Source organism: Pteropus alecto, unplaced genomic scaffold, assembly GCF_000325575.1.
Source record: "Pteropus alecto unplaced genomic scaffold, ASM32557v1 scaffold511, whole genome shotgun sequence".
Classification (NCBI taxonomy): Eukaryota; Metazoa; Chordata; class Mammalia; order Chiroptera; family Pteropodidae; genus Pteropus; species Pteropus alecto.
The window spans coordinates 776,497-792,050 of record NW_006431911.1 but is presented as its reverse complement, the minus strand read 5'-3'; the positions used below and the strand labels follow the sequence as shown (position 1 = coordinate 792,050).

The 15,554-nt window shown below is 41.3% G+C and overlaps 1 protein-coding gene and 1 pseudogene across 1 annotated transcript in view; both read left to right on the top strand.

The window, feature by feature from the left end:
* Positions 1 to 15,554, top strand: part of FRMPD4 (FERM and PDZ domain containing 4) — a 712,471-nt gene that overhangs the window by 94,102 nt on the left and 602,815 nt on the right. The window lies entirely within an intron of this gene.
* On the top strand, positions 9,450 to 9,568 carry LOC112472300 (annotated as a pseudogene).

The following is a 15,554-nucleotide window of genomic DNA, read 5'->3' as shown; positions in this document are numbered from 1 at the left end:
TAAGTGTTCTCTTACTCATGTCTCCTGGGAGGCAGACTCGCCCCCAGTTGAGAACTGCTGTTCTAAGCCAACGCTTTGGTTATATCAAAATCTAAAGAGCAGATAATAGAGACTACAAAAGTATCTGTTACGAACCACTGGTGGGTCCATGAGAATCCACCAAACAGCCTAATGGATTGGATGACCGGGAGGACAGGGCCTGTGGGGAGTGGGAGGCCATGCGCAGGAGCCAGCGGGGCTGGGCGAGATCGTGGGGATGCAGAGGCTGGACTGACCTGGCTGGAGTGTTTCGGGGAACCCCTAGGGAGTCAGGTTCAAAAGCGGGCACCAAGAAATCATGCTCGCCACTTGTCACTGGAGAGGTCCTATGACAATTCCCGCCTACTCCAAGAGTTGAATTAGGGGGATGAATGTTTGGGGGAAAATACCGCCCAATCAGGAGTTCCACTGCGAAAGCTAGTTTGTGTTCAATGGAAGTTGCTTCATTATATTCAATTCTGTAGGTTTTAAAGCTTGAGCATCTTTTACAAAAGGTCTCCCTTTCCCCTCTGTCTCTTCTTCAGAGACTGTCAGTTTACACACGGTACACAGAGCTCAGCATCTGTGACAGCACTGCATGCTATCTGCCGGGTAACTAACTATTAAACTGTTCTGGAATTAGTCCTGAATTACTGAAGGACAATATGGCCATGAAGAATAAGGAAATGGATATTTATTAGTGAGTACATCTCTTTTTAGCCCTGCAATTCCTGTATTAAAAACAACACAGCTGCCCTTCTTTTATGAAACATGACAGAAACACACCAGACTCTCCTTCCTCCCACCATCTAATTCCTGATATCATTTCCGAAGCCCCCCCACACCCTGCTTTTTTGTTTCTAATAAAAATAGAGATTTTTCTTCTGGACCATTGAGATTCTGCATTGCTAAGATCGGGGCGAAAATAACGGAAGAAAAAAAGCCAAGCATGTTTTCAGCTTTTGCAGTAACTGTGAGCTTTAATCACAATTGACGATTATGCTAACATCTTCATTTAAATGCCAGCATTGTCATGACAAGTAAGCTCCAGTAAGCTGCACACTGGCTCTATTAAATAAATGCAGTGAACCTTTCCTTGCCTGCAGGTTGTCCCCAACAGCCTCTATTCTAACTTTTCCATCTCCAGTCTCTACCGTCCCCAAACAATTAATCACAATATCATCTGTACAGTAATTAGTCCTGTAAGATGAGCTCTGATTTGAAATAATGATTCATGGAACAAAGGAAAATATGTGTTTTGATAAAACTGATACATGCTAAGCTTTAAACTCCCCTCAGGACGAATTTCTTCAGTTCCTGAGAAGACTATAGGAAGAAAGTAAAATAATATTTAATGAAAACCTACTGTGTGCTAGGATTTTCTCACCTCTCACAGCAGCCCTACGAAGCAGTCAGCAGTATTCTTGTTTGACAAACAAAGGAAAACTCAAAGAGTTCATGAAATTCGCCCAAGGCCACAACACTCCTAAATGTTGAAATTAGGTTTCAAGGACAAAGTGCTGTAGCTATGACACCCATCTCTTCCACTGGGGCCAGCTGCTGCTCATTCTATGACATCTAGGAGCAGAGTCAGCCCCAGACAAAAGCAAGAGAGAAGGATGTTTTATCTTCCAAGTTTCCCGATCTACCCTCCAGATGCTTCTGAGAAGTTGGGGTCATACTGACCAACTGCTTTAACAAACATCTCCCAACTTCAGTGGCACATTGTGGTAGATGGTTTAATTGTCCCTGATTGTTTAGTCTTTTACTATGCAAGAAGACAATCATCCTCATCCAGGTAACTCGGAATGCCTATTTATAGGGGTGTATTAGTTTGCTAGGGCTGCTGTAACAAAATGCCACAGACTGGGCAGCTGAAACAATAGAAATTTGTAGTCTCACAGTTCTAGGGGCTGGAGGTCTGAAGTCAAGGTGCTGTCACATTTGGTTTCTCCTGAGGCCTCTCTCCTTGACTTGCATATGGCCACTTTCTGGTTGTGTCCTCACACGGCCTACTCCTGGCGTGTTTTCCTTTTTTTTATAGGGATACCAATCCTATGGGATAAGGGCCCTACCCTTATGACCTCCTTTATCTTTAATTCCGTCTTTAAAGGCTCTGGCTTCAAATATGGTCATATTGGTGGCTAGAGCTTAAACCTGTGAATTTGGGGAGATGAAATTCAGTCCATAATAGGGGAAGTCGACTTTCCACCCTGCGAACTGAGGCGTGGCCATATGACAGACTTTCGCCAATGGAATGTGAGCAAATGTGATGGATGCCGCATCTGAGCAGAAGCTTTAAGAGCCTTGCACAGTGGCTTTGTTGTTGGTTCATTTTCACCCGTGCCATGAAAACAGCACATCCCAAATAGGGGGCTGATCCTTCAACCTGGATTTGAGAATAAAGAAAATACAAGGACCATAGCCACAGTCACGCAGCGGTTATGTAATATGAACTATAAATCAACCTTTGTCACTAGAAGCTATTGAGATTTTAGGGGGATGTTTGTTACTGCAGTATAAACTAAGATATACTGACTGATACATGTAACAACATAAAAATGTATTTCCTGCTCTGTTACAGTCTGATACAGGTTGGATATCTTTACGTTTCTCTTCTCAAATAGTGACTCAGGAATCTGAGCTCCTCGCACCATAGGGTTCTGTCATCTTGAAGTCCTCGCACCATAGGGTTCTGTCATCTTGAAGTCCTGTTTTAACAAAGGTCTTTTAAAGATCAGAAAGCCTTGTGATCCCAAAGTAATAAGAGCCCAGTATTCTACCTGATAGATGAGGATAGAACCAATATACATCTATTCTTAAGCCAAGCTGGACCCCAGTTATTCAGTGAGTATTTATTAATCACTTGGCTGTGTCCGTGTGAAACCCAGGACAATGAGTGTGAGATTTTGAGAAAGTTGTATGAAAGAGGTGACATCTGAACTGGTCTCGGAGACTATTCCACCAGCAAATGGCATTCTAGTCAGAAGGGCACTGTCATGTGATCACAATTATACAGACAAACGAAAGAACAGTGTGTCATGAGAAGTACAAGTGGCAAACAGTATGCAGATCACAGCATACACTGGGTTAGGGACAAGGGGGAAAAAGTGATGACATGGAGAAGTGTGGTGTCGTGGGTTGAATGGTGGTTCCCAAAGGATACATCCACCTGGAACCTGTGGATATGACCTTATTTGGAAAAGAGATCTTTGCATTTGCAAATAAATTATTTCCAAATGAGATGATCTTGGATTATCCAGGTGGGTCCTAAACGCGGTGACAAGTGTCCTTATAAGGAAAGGCAAACACATACATACACAGAGAAGGCCGTGTGAAGAAGCAGAGATTGGAGTGATGGAGCCACCGGAAACTGGAGCAGGCAGAGGATTCTTCCCTGGAGCCTTCAGAAGGAGAATGGCCTTTCTGATACCTTGATTTTAGTCTTCTGGCTTCTAAAACTGTGACAGAATAAATTTCTGTTGTTTCAAGCCATGAAGTTTATGGTAAATTGTTATGACAACCACAGGAAACTAATACACGAGGATATGAAGAGTCTATTCTGCGTCTTGCTGAGGAGTTTCGGACATCATCCTGGAAGCAAGTGATGAGCAGAAGAGGCAGTACTGATCATCTTTGAGATTTGACCGGTGTGGTCTGCTTCGTACATCAGAAAGGCAACTCTAGTGTCTCTGAAGGGTGTTGGGCAATTATTATCAGTCTGCTTGTACTTGGGGAGGGGGACAAGGATGAGCTGTGTGTGAGCCCTGAGGCACAGCGGAACTGAGGCTGGAACATCTGTCTCCAGAGACACTGGCTGTGCCCTGGCCAGTAGGAACTGTAGTTTTCCCAACCAGTGAGTTACCCCAGTACCCTCTCAGAGAGTACTTAATGGGCTGCCTTTATCTAGCTCCCTGAATAACCAGCTCATTACTAGAGGGAAATGAATCCTTTGCAGTGATTCTTTTCTGAATAAAGGCAGAAATTTTGTAATCATCTGACCCTGCATTGCCTCTGTGGGAATACTGACCTCAGAAATATTGGGAGTGTAGGCTATGTGTGGGAATATCCCATTGCTGACCCCCAGATTCCACTGAGGCTCATTTAGTTATTTAGTACTGTATAACCAACCATCCCAAAACGTAGTGGCTTAGAGCAACAGCCGTTCTATCCTCTCTCATAGTTCTGTGAGTTGACCAGGCTCAACTGGGCAGCCTTCCTACTAGCCTTCCACGGGGTCTCATAGTTGTAATCAGATAATGGCTGAGTCTAGAGTCTTCTGGAGGCTTGCCTGGGCCACTGGAATGGCTGTGCTTCTCTCCCTCTCCACATGGCTTCTCCATGTGGTCTCTCCAGAAGGGGACTGGGACTTTCTCCATGGTGGCTTTGGGATTCTAAATATGAGCATTCCAAGAGGGAGGAAATGGAAACCGTTAGTACTCTTAAAAGCCAGGTCTGAAATCGGGACAGCCTGACTTCTGTTGTGTTCTGTTGGTTAAAGCAGTCACAGTAAAGCAGATTCAAGGAAAGAGAAATAACCTCCATTTCTTGATGAGAGAAAACAAAGAATTGGCAGCCATCTTTAATTCATCTCAAGTCTATTTTCAGAAAGTTGCACTTTTGCCATTTTCCTTAAGCAGAAGAAATGGGAGTGGAAGAGGCAAAGTGTAGGTATTTAGTGAATATAGATGAATGGACTGAGCGAATACACAAATGCACACATGCAAACAGTCGGCTACATTTTGGAATTTCTAAGTCACTTTAAAGAGTGGATTGGATAATAACAAGGATATGATACTGAAATTGTCCGGAAATATAGTCTAAGGGTTTGATTAGAAGATAAAGAAAAGCTTCTTGTCTGGTTAAGAGTATAATGTCAGTAGGGAGTGGTGTTATTAACGAAATCATGTCGTTAATTGCAGGGTGGATACATATACTACAATGCTGAGCCCAGGAAAAGTACCGTATTTGTCCCTTGCCACTTAAGAGACTTGTTATGAAGAAATATTAATGACACTTTGTTTCTTTTTTTTTCCCATGAATCTAGCAGCTAAAACTGCTAAAGGCATGAATTAAGAAAGGCGAGCTAGTCATTTAAAAACTTCATAAAATCAAAAAGCTTTTAAATTTCATCTTTACTGAATAATTCTACATTCCTAAATCATATTATTTCCTTTGCTTAACTTTTCCTAATTTTTACCTTTCTCTCTTTCCTGTGATTGGCATCCTGAAAGTCATAAATTTTTGAGCTTCAGATACCATGATTGCTTTAGTATTATAAATTAAGAGCTACTGGTTATATTAATGGTTCAGGAAGCATACAAAAAGTGTATCAAAATGGTGGGGGAAAATATGAATAACCATTTTGGAAAATGTCATTCAAGTGAAGAGATCGGTCACCTGTCTAAATGGCTATGTCATTTTAAGGCAGGAATTTCCAGCTGTGCGATGGGTGATGAAATTCTTCTACATTTACTTCTTCGAGTTGCTTGTCTTGAACCATGTAGCAGGTATTAAATACCCAAATCAAGTACTGTTCTCCTGTTTGAAAAAAGGGAGGTCTTTAAGAGGACCAAAGAATCAAACAAGAAACATCCAAAAAGGCTTTGAACTCAGTAAGCCTGTTCCTGGGGGCCTCCGCCAGGCCCACTCTTTCTCCATATTTTTCTGTACCTGGAAGTCACATTTTTGGCAGGATCTGCCCCCGATTCCATTCAGAGGCCCATTCAAATTCTGCCTCACTCACCAGAGTCACCTTTTCTGACCACCTTTGCTTTTATAGCATCCCCATTATTCTGTGTCTTCATGGCTTGGACACTGAGTGGTCGGTTTCCTGTTTATGATTTCTCTCTCTCCCCTGAGAGCAGGACATTGCTTTCTCACTGCCACCCTGCAGTGCCTGGCACATAGCAGTTGCTCAGTCAATATCTATGTATTATTTATAAGACCGAGTTCCAAAATGTCAGCTTAATATAGTACACAAGAGTCGAGGGCTTAGACACTCCAAACTCAGGTACACGTTTTCACAAAAGAGAAAGACAAACTGCTGGACTCAAAGTTGGTGACATCACCAATTGTGGAAAAGGCTGCCAGTTCCAGATTGGCCTCATTGTTCATGGATTACAAAAAAAAAAAAAGATGGTTCCTGTTGGAAGATGGCTCATCCTCAGTATTTACCCTTTTGTACTAACCATACCCTTGCAATGCTCTTCATGAAGACAAGTGTCCTACGTTGCGTGACACTCCCTGTCACCCCACCAGGGTGCCCTCCTTTTTTGTGTTTGAGCTATGAGCTATCTCAGCCTCAAATGATTAGTTGGAAATACCTTTTATTTAGATCGGAGTTTTCCAGATACGCAGAGTTGTAGTAAACCAGGAAAAAAAACAGAAAATCAAACAGTTTATTGGATTGCCGCAAAATTATTTTTAGTTCTTCCGACACTCAAATCAGTGCCCAGAAATTCCAAAGGGTCAGAAACTTCATCGCTTCTCAGTGCCTCCACCGTGGATTCTATTTCAGGAACCAGTTGTACCCACCCACTCTCCATTGGGGAAAATAATTGGACACAATGTTAGGATTGCAAGTGAGTTTCTACAATATTTGGTGACGTTCTTGAGGTTAGCTTTGTGTCTTTAAGAACGATCAATATCTCGCTGGAATAAATGTAGCATCAAATTGCATTATTTCAGTCACAGGACCTCTAATTATGATTCAGTTGATAAATCTGGTGCTAAGTATGCAATAACCTTGCCTCTTCGTTTATGTTTGTCTCTGTGCTAATTTGCTTTTTAAATTAAGCTTTTTAGAAGAGAGCTTAAGGTGTAGAATTTTTATTTCAGTTTAATTGACCTGGCTCATTCATGGCATATTCCCAGCTCGCTTGGCCCATTGCTAGTCACACTTAAAGGGTGGCTGAGTTTATCGAGATGGTTTCGTAATGCCAGGCAACTAGTCTATTACCTGATAGTCTCAGTTTCAAAGAATTTCAAGAAGTATTAATTTAGTCTACTGTGCCGGGTAGATGGGAGGATCACTGCCTGCTTACTGGGTCATTGCCTTGGGTACTAAAACTTGAAGTTTTGGGGATTTCGTCTGTTTGCTTGCCCTACTTAGGCCTCCCTAACTTTTAAAACAGGAAAGTGTGCTTGAGTTCTCACATAAGCACGCTTCTGCCAACCCACATGGCAGTTGGTCTACGTAGAAGAGCTGGAAAGAAAATCTCGGGTCCCAGTTTCACCAAGCGCAGCACCAAATCAAAGCTTATCGAGCAATGGAGAGCATTCCCCTGGCTGCTTGGGCCAATGGTTTCTAGACCATTGCTGCGCCCAGGAAAGTCTCTGTGGTAAGCCTGGTTTATTTAACTCATGAGAGAGATCGACCTTTATTATATGTGTAAAGAGAGTGGCTGGGGGCACATTTTCTGTTCCTATATTAAGAAGTAATGTGTTCTTGTAAATGAACAAACGAAATGAAAGCGGACTCATAGATACGGAGAACGAACTGGGGATTGTCAGATGGGAGGGAGGTTGGGGGCCGGGTGAAAAAGGTCAAGGGATTAAGAAGTACAAATTGGCAGTTACAAAATAGTCACGAGGACGTGAAGTACAGCATAGGGAACAGAGTCGAGAATATTGTAATAACCACGTATGCTGCCAGGTGGGGACGAGACTAAGTGGGAGATCACTTCGTAAATTATAGGAATGTCTCACCACTATGCCGTGCACCTGAAACTAATATAAAACAACGTCGAATGTCCACTCTAGTTGAAATCTAAAAAGTGGGAAAAAAGTAATGTGTTCTTGCCAAATATAATTGGGTAGTATTTAGTATTTTGAGAAAATTACTTGATGAAGGAAACCTTTGTGTTTTCTAAAATGGTACTTGTCTGTAATTACTTATATATGTGTGTTGCTGTGAGATTATAAACTCTTTGAAGTTATAAACAATGTCTGTCTCTCCTACTTACATATCACGAACCTACGACAAGGTCTGACACCTGCCAGCGTGCCAGTAAGTTTTGCTAGCTTGAATGATGAAGGGATGAATGACATCCGTGAAGTTAATAGCAGTTTACTACCCATGATCATTTTTTGCTTTTGTTCAATTTGTAGAGGAAGAGGAACCTACACTCTTTTCTGTGAGCAACAAAACGTGGGCAAGACAAATAACATGCAACTGGTCTTTCCTTATAAATGTCGAAGGTCAAGTTCATTCATATATACCAGTTTGTCGACAAACTTTGACCTTTTGTGACACTGGATTTCCAGCAGTGCAATAAACTATTGGTGAATTTTTTACGGTGCTTTTGGGAGATTTTAAGAGATGATTATTATGAGAAATGCCATATGTTTACCTGTAGGCCATTCTGGTATTTGCTGGTAACTTCATTCCCCAGGCACCTGGCACTTAGTGAAATATAGAAGCATTTTGCCCTTCCTCTCCCATAGTTAGCCATATGCCACTTCGTACCCACAGGTAACTCTTACATGTCGCTCTCTCTTGGGAAGGAAAACCAGCTCCCATATCCGAAGGCTCATTCGAAAATGAGAAGCATGGACAGTGTTTAATTTGTTTAAGAAATAGTTTAGCCTCAACTACGTAAAAGCTTAAACACAGCAGTACCTTTGTTGGAATAAATCCACTGTTCGAAGGTCGAGAAAATCCAATTGGCTGTAAGCAAGCTTCTAGGTTTGTCCCCTCATTTAAAAGACGTAGGCAAGGCCGACCGAAAGCATAGAAGTTATTTTCAGCCCTGCAAGTTGAGAAGGCTTCTGTGCTGTGCTGAAAACATCAAGTTTTCCTCCTCCTCCCTAAGGTAGTGTGCGTGCGACCCTATTAATCATCAGTTATCAATCCTCAATTGTGACACAGACTTCCAGGAAGGACAAGTGCCATGGAGAAGTGAAGAAAACACACCACCCAGATGGTTATCAGTGCTAAAGTTTTAACATGGACAAAGGCTAAACATTATTGTAAGTTGGCTTCTGGTTTTGATGCATATAAAATAGCAAAGTAAAGGCTTCCACTTATTCTGCCCAGTGTAAACCTGTCTTTGAAAGAGTCGTATTTTCGTGGAAATTTATGCTTGATTTTGCATTTCGAAAGTAATTTTGCTTCCGACTCTTACCCTATGGAAATTTAATGGGTGATTATATTGATTATTATTCTAGTTGCAAGATGCATTTGAAAAATGTATCATCAGTTAAGTAAAAGTACTTAATTTAAAAAGTATTAAATAAAAAGGCACAGAGGAAGCACGAGTAGAATTCTGGCTATCATAGAATTGAGGGAGAAATAGTGTCCTTGCACCTCATGAAATCGACAGGAGATGAGGAAGTAGGAGCTTCCCCAAACCAGTGACATTTTTTTTTATAATCAATTTAGGACCAGATTTTGTGTCCGACAAAGGGGTATTAAGAATTAGGTTGTCATCTACAGCCATGCCACCCTGAACAAGCCCGATCCTGTCTGATCTCAGAAGCTAAGCAGGGTCGGGCCTGGTTAGTCCTTGGATGGGAGACCACCTAGGAAGACCAGGTGCTGTAGGCGTAAAAAATAAAAAATAAAGGATTGTAAGCTGACAAGGTCCTTCAATCTGTGAAGGTCAACCAGTGAGTAATAAGGACAAAGAGAAAGGAATTAGGAGAGACAGTGGTCTAAGTAATACATTAGGAAGTCAAAACTAGGTCAAAAATAGAGATGGAACAATTGATAGAAAGTGAAGAATTCTTGTGAGAATGGAGTCTCAATATATTTGAAGGATAAAGTGATAGGCTGAGTGATCTTAGAGAAGGGCAGGTTGCAGAGAGTGAGATGTTTAAGTAAAGTTAAAAAAGTTAAAAAAAATAAAGGATTGTAAGCTGACAAGGTCCTTTCAATCTGTGAGGTCAACCAAGGGTTTCCTCACCTAAAAAAAAAAAAAAAAGAACTAGAATTAGGTCGTCTTTCATAATTAATGGTCCCTTATTTTTAGAATGAGTAAAAGAAAAGCACGTGGGATCAATTTCTTTATTGTGGTAAAATATACGTAAAATTTACCATCACAAGCATTTTAAAGTGTACATTTCAGGGGCACTTAGTATATTCACAGTGCTGTGCAACCGTCAGAGCTAGCTTTTCCCAGGATGTTTTTATCAGCCTGAAAAGAAACTCATTAAACCGTCATTTCCTATTTCCCCCTCCTTCCAGTTTCTGCAATCAAGTACCAGACTTAGGCAACAAGTAAAAGCTGCTTTCTGTCTCTTTGGATTTACCTGTTCTGAATATTTCATATAAGTGGCATCAGTTTTTCCAAACGGGAACTCTAAGCCATCAATAGCCATCATTTGCCAAGTGGGGTAAATCAAATGGTTAGATTTTGCAATCTGGGACCCTTCCTTCTGCCAACTGGCTACACCGGAAGCGAAGGACGAGCCGGAGAATAATGATAGTTGAGAAGAAACCAGTGTTGGAATACCTGGGTACTATAGATGAAAATCTAGAATGTCAGCTGAATCCCTACATTCCAAAACCAGAAATTTGGGCAGAATTCCGTAGTGGAATCTCATTATTACAGTGACCTAAGTCTAGAACTTGATAGATATTACCATTGCTGAACTGTGAGAATTTAACTTGCTCCATCTCTTCTGTCCTTTCTTTTTAAAACAAGCTTTACTGAGCACATAGTATGGTCGACGGTGTGGGAAAATGATGTACAAAGCAGATGTCATCTCCGCCCTCATAGAGTCTACACTCGTGTGGACACAGACAATAAAACAGGTAGCTACACTGTTCTGTAAATGCGAATAAAGAGAACAGTATGTTATGACTGAGGATGATGGCAGTGGGCAGATTCTTTAGACTCCATGGTCAGGAATGATGTCTGTGAGGATGGCAGAGGCAGCCGTGTGAACAGTGGTGTAGAGAAGTTTCAGATAGAAGAAGCGCCATGTGTAGAGGCACTGTGGCAAGAAGGAGCATAGCACATTCCACCCAGAATGACCAGAAACCGGTGAGTGAGATGAGGCTGGAGAAGGAGCTGAGGGCCCAGTCATGCAGGCATTTATAGTCCATGGTGCAGAATTTATGATAAAAGCAATGGCCAGTCACTGGACAGTATCAACTAGGAGATGGACTTGATCCATTAAAAGTGAATTCACTTGCTGCTATGAGAAGATGAGATCGAGGAGGCCAAAGTAGACTCAGGGAGATCACTTAGGAGAGTAATGGAAAGCTTTGAGTGAGAGATGGCGGCGGCCTGGACAAGATGGAGACGCATTTGGTAACACAGTGGTCATGTATGGAATCCTATGACCGTGTTAGGCAAAATGGAATGGGCATGGACGTTCGTATTATTGGGATAGTTTGTCCAGATAACATCCCTCTAGGGGATCTGGAAACAAAATACCAGTGAGGAATAAAGACGATAATTTGTTCTAGTTTACCAAATTTTATTGAATTTCTCTCTGTGCCGAGCGGAAGATGGCACCGTTTTTTCTTGAGAATTTTGAAGGTATCGGTCCCACGCGTATCTTCTAGGTCCTGGGAGTGCTGTCGAGAAGACCAAAGCCATTCTGATATTTGACCCTTTGCTTTACGTGGATTTTCTCTCTGGAAACTGGAGGGATCGTCTCTGTTCTTCTCTTTCATGACGGGCTTTGGCGGGGGTCTCTGGTCATCCATTTTGCTGGGCACACACTGGGCTAGTTCCATCTCAACATTCACGCTCTTCAGGACGTGAAATTTTAAAAATAATTTCATCCATGATTTCCTGTCTGCCGTTTTCGCTTTCTGGATATCTTAGCACATCCAGATATTGGGCTACTGTACTTATCCTTTTTTTTTTTCCTTCTATTTTTGAGCAATTCTATGCTTGATTTTATCTTCTCACCCATCCATTGAGTTCTTTATTTTTAATTTCTATGCCCCACCCTTTTTCATTGAATCTCAATGTTCCTTTTGTATTGGATCTGGGAAACTAGAAATCTAATTGCTTCTTAATCACACTTTTAAGCCCCTCTCCCTTAATATAACTTCACCTTCTCCCCAACTCCCCAAGCCACTCGATATTGCCAGTTCTTGAGCCTGTGAACTGATCGATGGCAGGGATCAACAAACATCTAAAAGGCCACATAATAAATACTTTAGGCTTTGTGGACCTTACAGCTGCTCATCTGTCAAACCATAACTGTTCCACGCTGCAGCTGTATCATCAGAGCGGCCATAGACAATAGCTAAATAAATGGGCATGGCCGCGTTCCAGTCAAACTTTATTTCCTGACCCCTGGTCTGTGAGATAAATCAACCTGCATTGTGGCTTTCCCCGCTGCTCCTGTAGGATTGAGCCGCTTTCTGCTAATTTGTTGATCTCATCCATCTGCTTTTCAGCTTCCAAATATTTGGTACCGTCATTTGTCTTTCTCCACTTCTTGTCATTTTGAGGTGAAATGTTTTAATGCTTTTACAGTTGTTTTACTGGAGTTTCAGGAACAAAAGTAAGTAAATATCTCGTTTCCTCCATCATTTTTACCTGGACACCGCAGTTAAGCATTAATAAAGGGTAGTGTGAGGCATTTCCATTAGTTATTGCTGTAAGTCGGCCCAGACACTCCAGGCCATTTAAATGATTTTACTTGTGTCGCGCACTAATTTGAGTCCTCTCATCTTTGTTTTCCTTTCTTGTGACACAAGTTTTATTCTCATTTCAGCCTTTATCTAGAAATCTATTTCCAGCAATTGGCGAAATCTTAGCATTTGTAACTTCATGTAAAATGAACGGAACATAGATTTTCAGCAGTGCAGTCAAAATATGAAGCTAATTTGCAAATGGAAGGTGGGAAAAAGCAGGTTTTCCAGGAAGATGCCACAGCACCAGCCCAATATACTTAGCTCATCTGGAGGCTGCTGCTTCTATGACCACCCGTCAGAGGTAAAACGAAGGCCACCAAGTGCAGTTGCTAGTCCTTACACCCTGAACCTTGAGCCATGGTGGCAAATAGGACGAGAAGCCACTCTCTGGGCCAACACTTCCCAATAAGAGGAAACATAGCAGCACATATGTTTCTAAAGCATGATCAGGCTCCAAAATTTTTTCCCTTCCTCTCCTAGAGCGAAACAAAAGTTTTCAGTGTGTTACTGCTGAGGAAAGAGAGCTGAGAAATATATCCATTGTTTTTTTCAAACTACAGAATACTGGTTCAATATTTCAGGAAACGCCATAGGAACAGTGGCTTTCTAACGCGATCACACATTGGTATCACTTGAAGGGCTTTGAGAAATCCTGTTGTCCAGGCCCCACCCCAGACTCTCAGGGTGCAGATCCCAGGCATTAGCATTTTCAAGCTTCCCAGTGGGAGTTCCTTATGTATTTTGAATATTAACCCTTTATCAGATGTAGGGTTTGCTAAATATTTTCTTCCATTCCGTAGGGCGTCTTTTCATTTTGTTGATGATTTTCCTCACCCTGCAGAAACTTTTTTGTCTGAGGTAGTCCCACTTGTCTACTTTGCTTCTGTTGCCTGCGCTTTCGGTGTCACGTCCAAGAAATCCTTGCCAAGACCAATTGCCAAGAAGTACTTCCTCTATGTTTTCTTCTGGGCGTTTTATAGTCTCAGGTCTTCTGTTTAAGTCTTTAATCCATTTCGAGCTGATTTTTGTGTATGCCATAGGATAAGGGTCCAGTTCCATTCTTTCGCATGTGGACATCCAGTTTCTCCAAAACCATTTATTGCAGAAACTATCTTTCTCATTGTGTATTTTTGGCTCCCTGTATATGCATGGATTTATTTCTGGACTCTATTCTGTTCTATTGGTCCATATGTCTGCCTTTACACCAGTACCATGCTGTCAAGCAAAGGATTTAAATAGACATTTCTTCAAAGAGGACATGCAAATGGCCACCGAGAGCAATATATGAAAAGGCGCTCAACATCAAGGGAAATGCAAATCGAAACTATAATGAGCTACCACTTCATACTCGTTAGGATGGCTTTCATCAAAAAAAAATAAAAGTGTTGGAGAGGCTGTGAAGTCAGACCCCTCGTGCAGTGTCGGTGGGAATGGGAAATGGTGCAGCCACTATGGAAAACAATATGAAGGTTCGTGAAAAAATGAATAATAGAGCTACTGTATGATTCAGCGATCCCATTTCTGGGTGTAAATCCAAAAAAATTGAAATGAAGATCCTGAAGAGAGATTTTGCGCTCCCATTTTAATTGCTGCATTATTCATAATAGCCAAGATATGGAAACAACCTAAATATCCAATGATGGATGAATGGATAAAGAACATGTGGTACATACATATACAATTGAATATTATTCAGCCCTAGAAAATGAAGAAAATCCTGCCATATGCAACAACAAGGATGAACCTGGAGGGCATTACACTGAGTGAAATTCGCCAGTCACAGAAGGACAGATAATGCATGATTCCTCATAGAAGCAGAGGGTAGAATGGTGGATTCCAGGGGTTGGGGAGAGGGGAAGATGGGGAGTTGTTAGCTGGGTGTAAAGGTTCAGTTATGCAAAACAAGTAAGTTCTAGAAATCTGCATATCGCGCCTGTAGATAATAACGTATTATATGCTTAAAAATTTAAGCAGGTACATCTCGTATTAACTTCTTACCACAATAAAGCAAAATCAAAATTATAAAAGGTAAAAAATAATTTCTTTTAATTGAAAAATAAATGTTCCTTGGGAGATTCCAGGGCACAGCCAGGTTGAAACCTTGTGTTTTAAAGCACAGCCTTGTTTGTGAAGTATTTCTATTGGAGTTTGTCTCCCCACGAGACTGCTGTCTTGCCTGTAATCCCAAACGTTCCTTTAGAGCAGTGGTTCTCAAAATGTCACACCACCTGACCGGCAGCTTAGCGTCACCTGGGTATTTGTGAGACAAAAATCTTGGGCCCCACCCAGAGCTACTGAATCAAACTGAGGTAGATTCCAGCTCTTTGAGTTTTAACAAGCCCTTCAGGTGATTCAGATACATTCTCAAGTTTGAGAACCACTGTACCCTATTTAAAAGTGTAAATGTCTTGGGATAGGGGTGAGAGGCATTGGGTTTGCTGATCAGCTTACTTTCCTCAGCAATAATAAATTGACACCAAGATGTAACACACAGTGTTTTGACTTGGGAGAGAAAGTGAGAAAAGTAGAGAGTGTAATTTTAGTTTTCCAACAAGAGTTTTAAAATGTAAGAATGTGAGAATTATGTCATTTAATTAATAGCTCAAATTTATACCTGTCTTCAGCATTTTCCACATACGATCTCAATTAATCCTTATAACAACCCTGTTGTTATTATCATTTTTACACTTTTACCAAAAAGGAAACCGAGGCACAAGGAGGTTAAGTTACTTGTACAGAGTTACACACAGGAAATAAGTAGCGGAGCTGGCAGTCCATCTACAGGGTTCAAAGTCATGGCTACGCTGCCTCTACATTTAATTTTACAAATGGACGATGTCTTTATGGAAAAGAATCAAATTATAATAAAATATAAAACTGAGCAAAAGCTATGAATGTGAGCACAGCACATGGTCACATCCTTTATCTT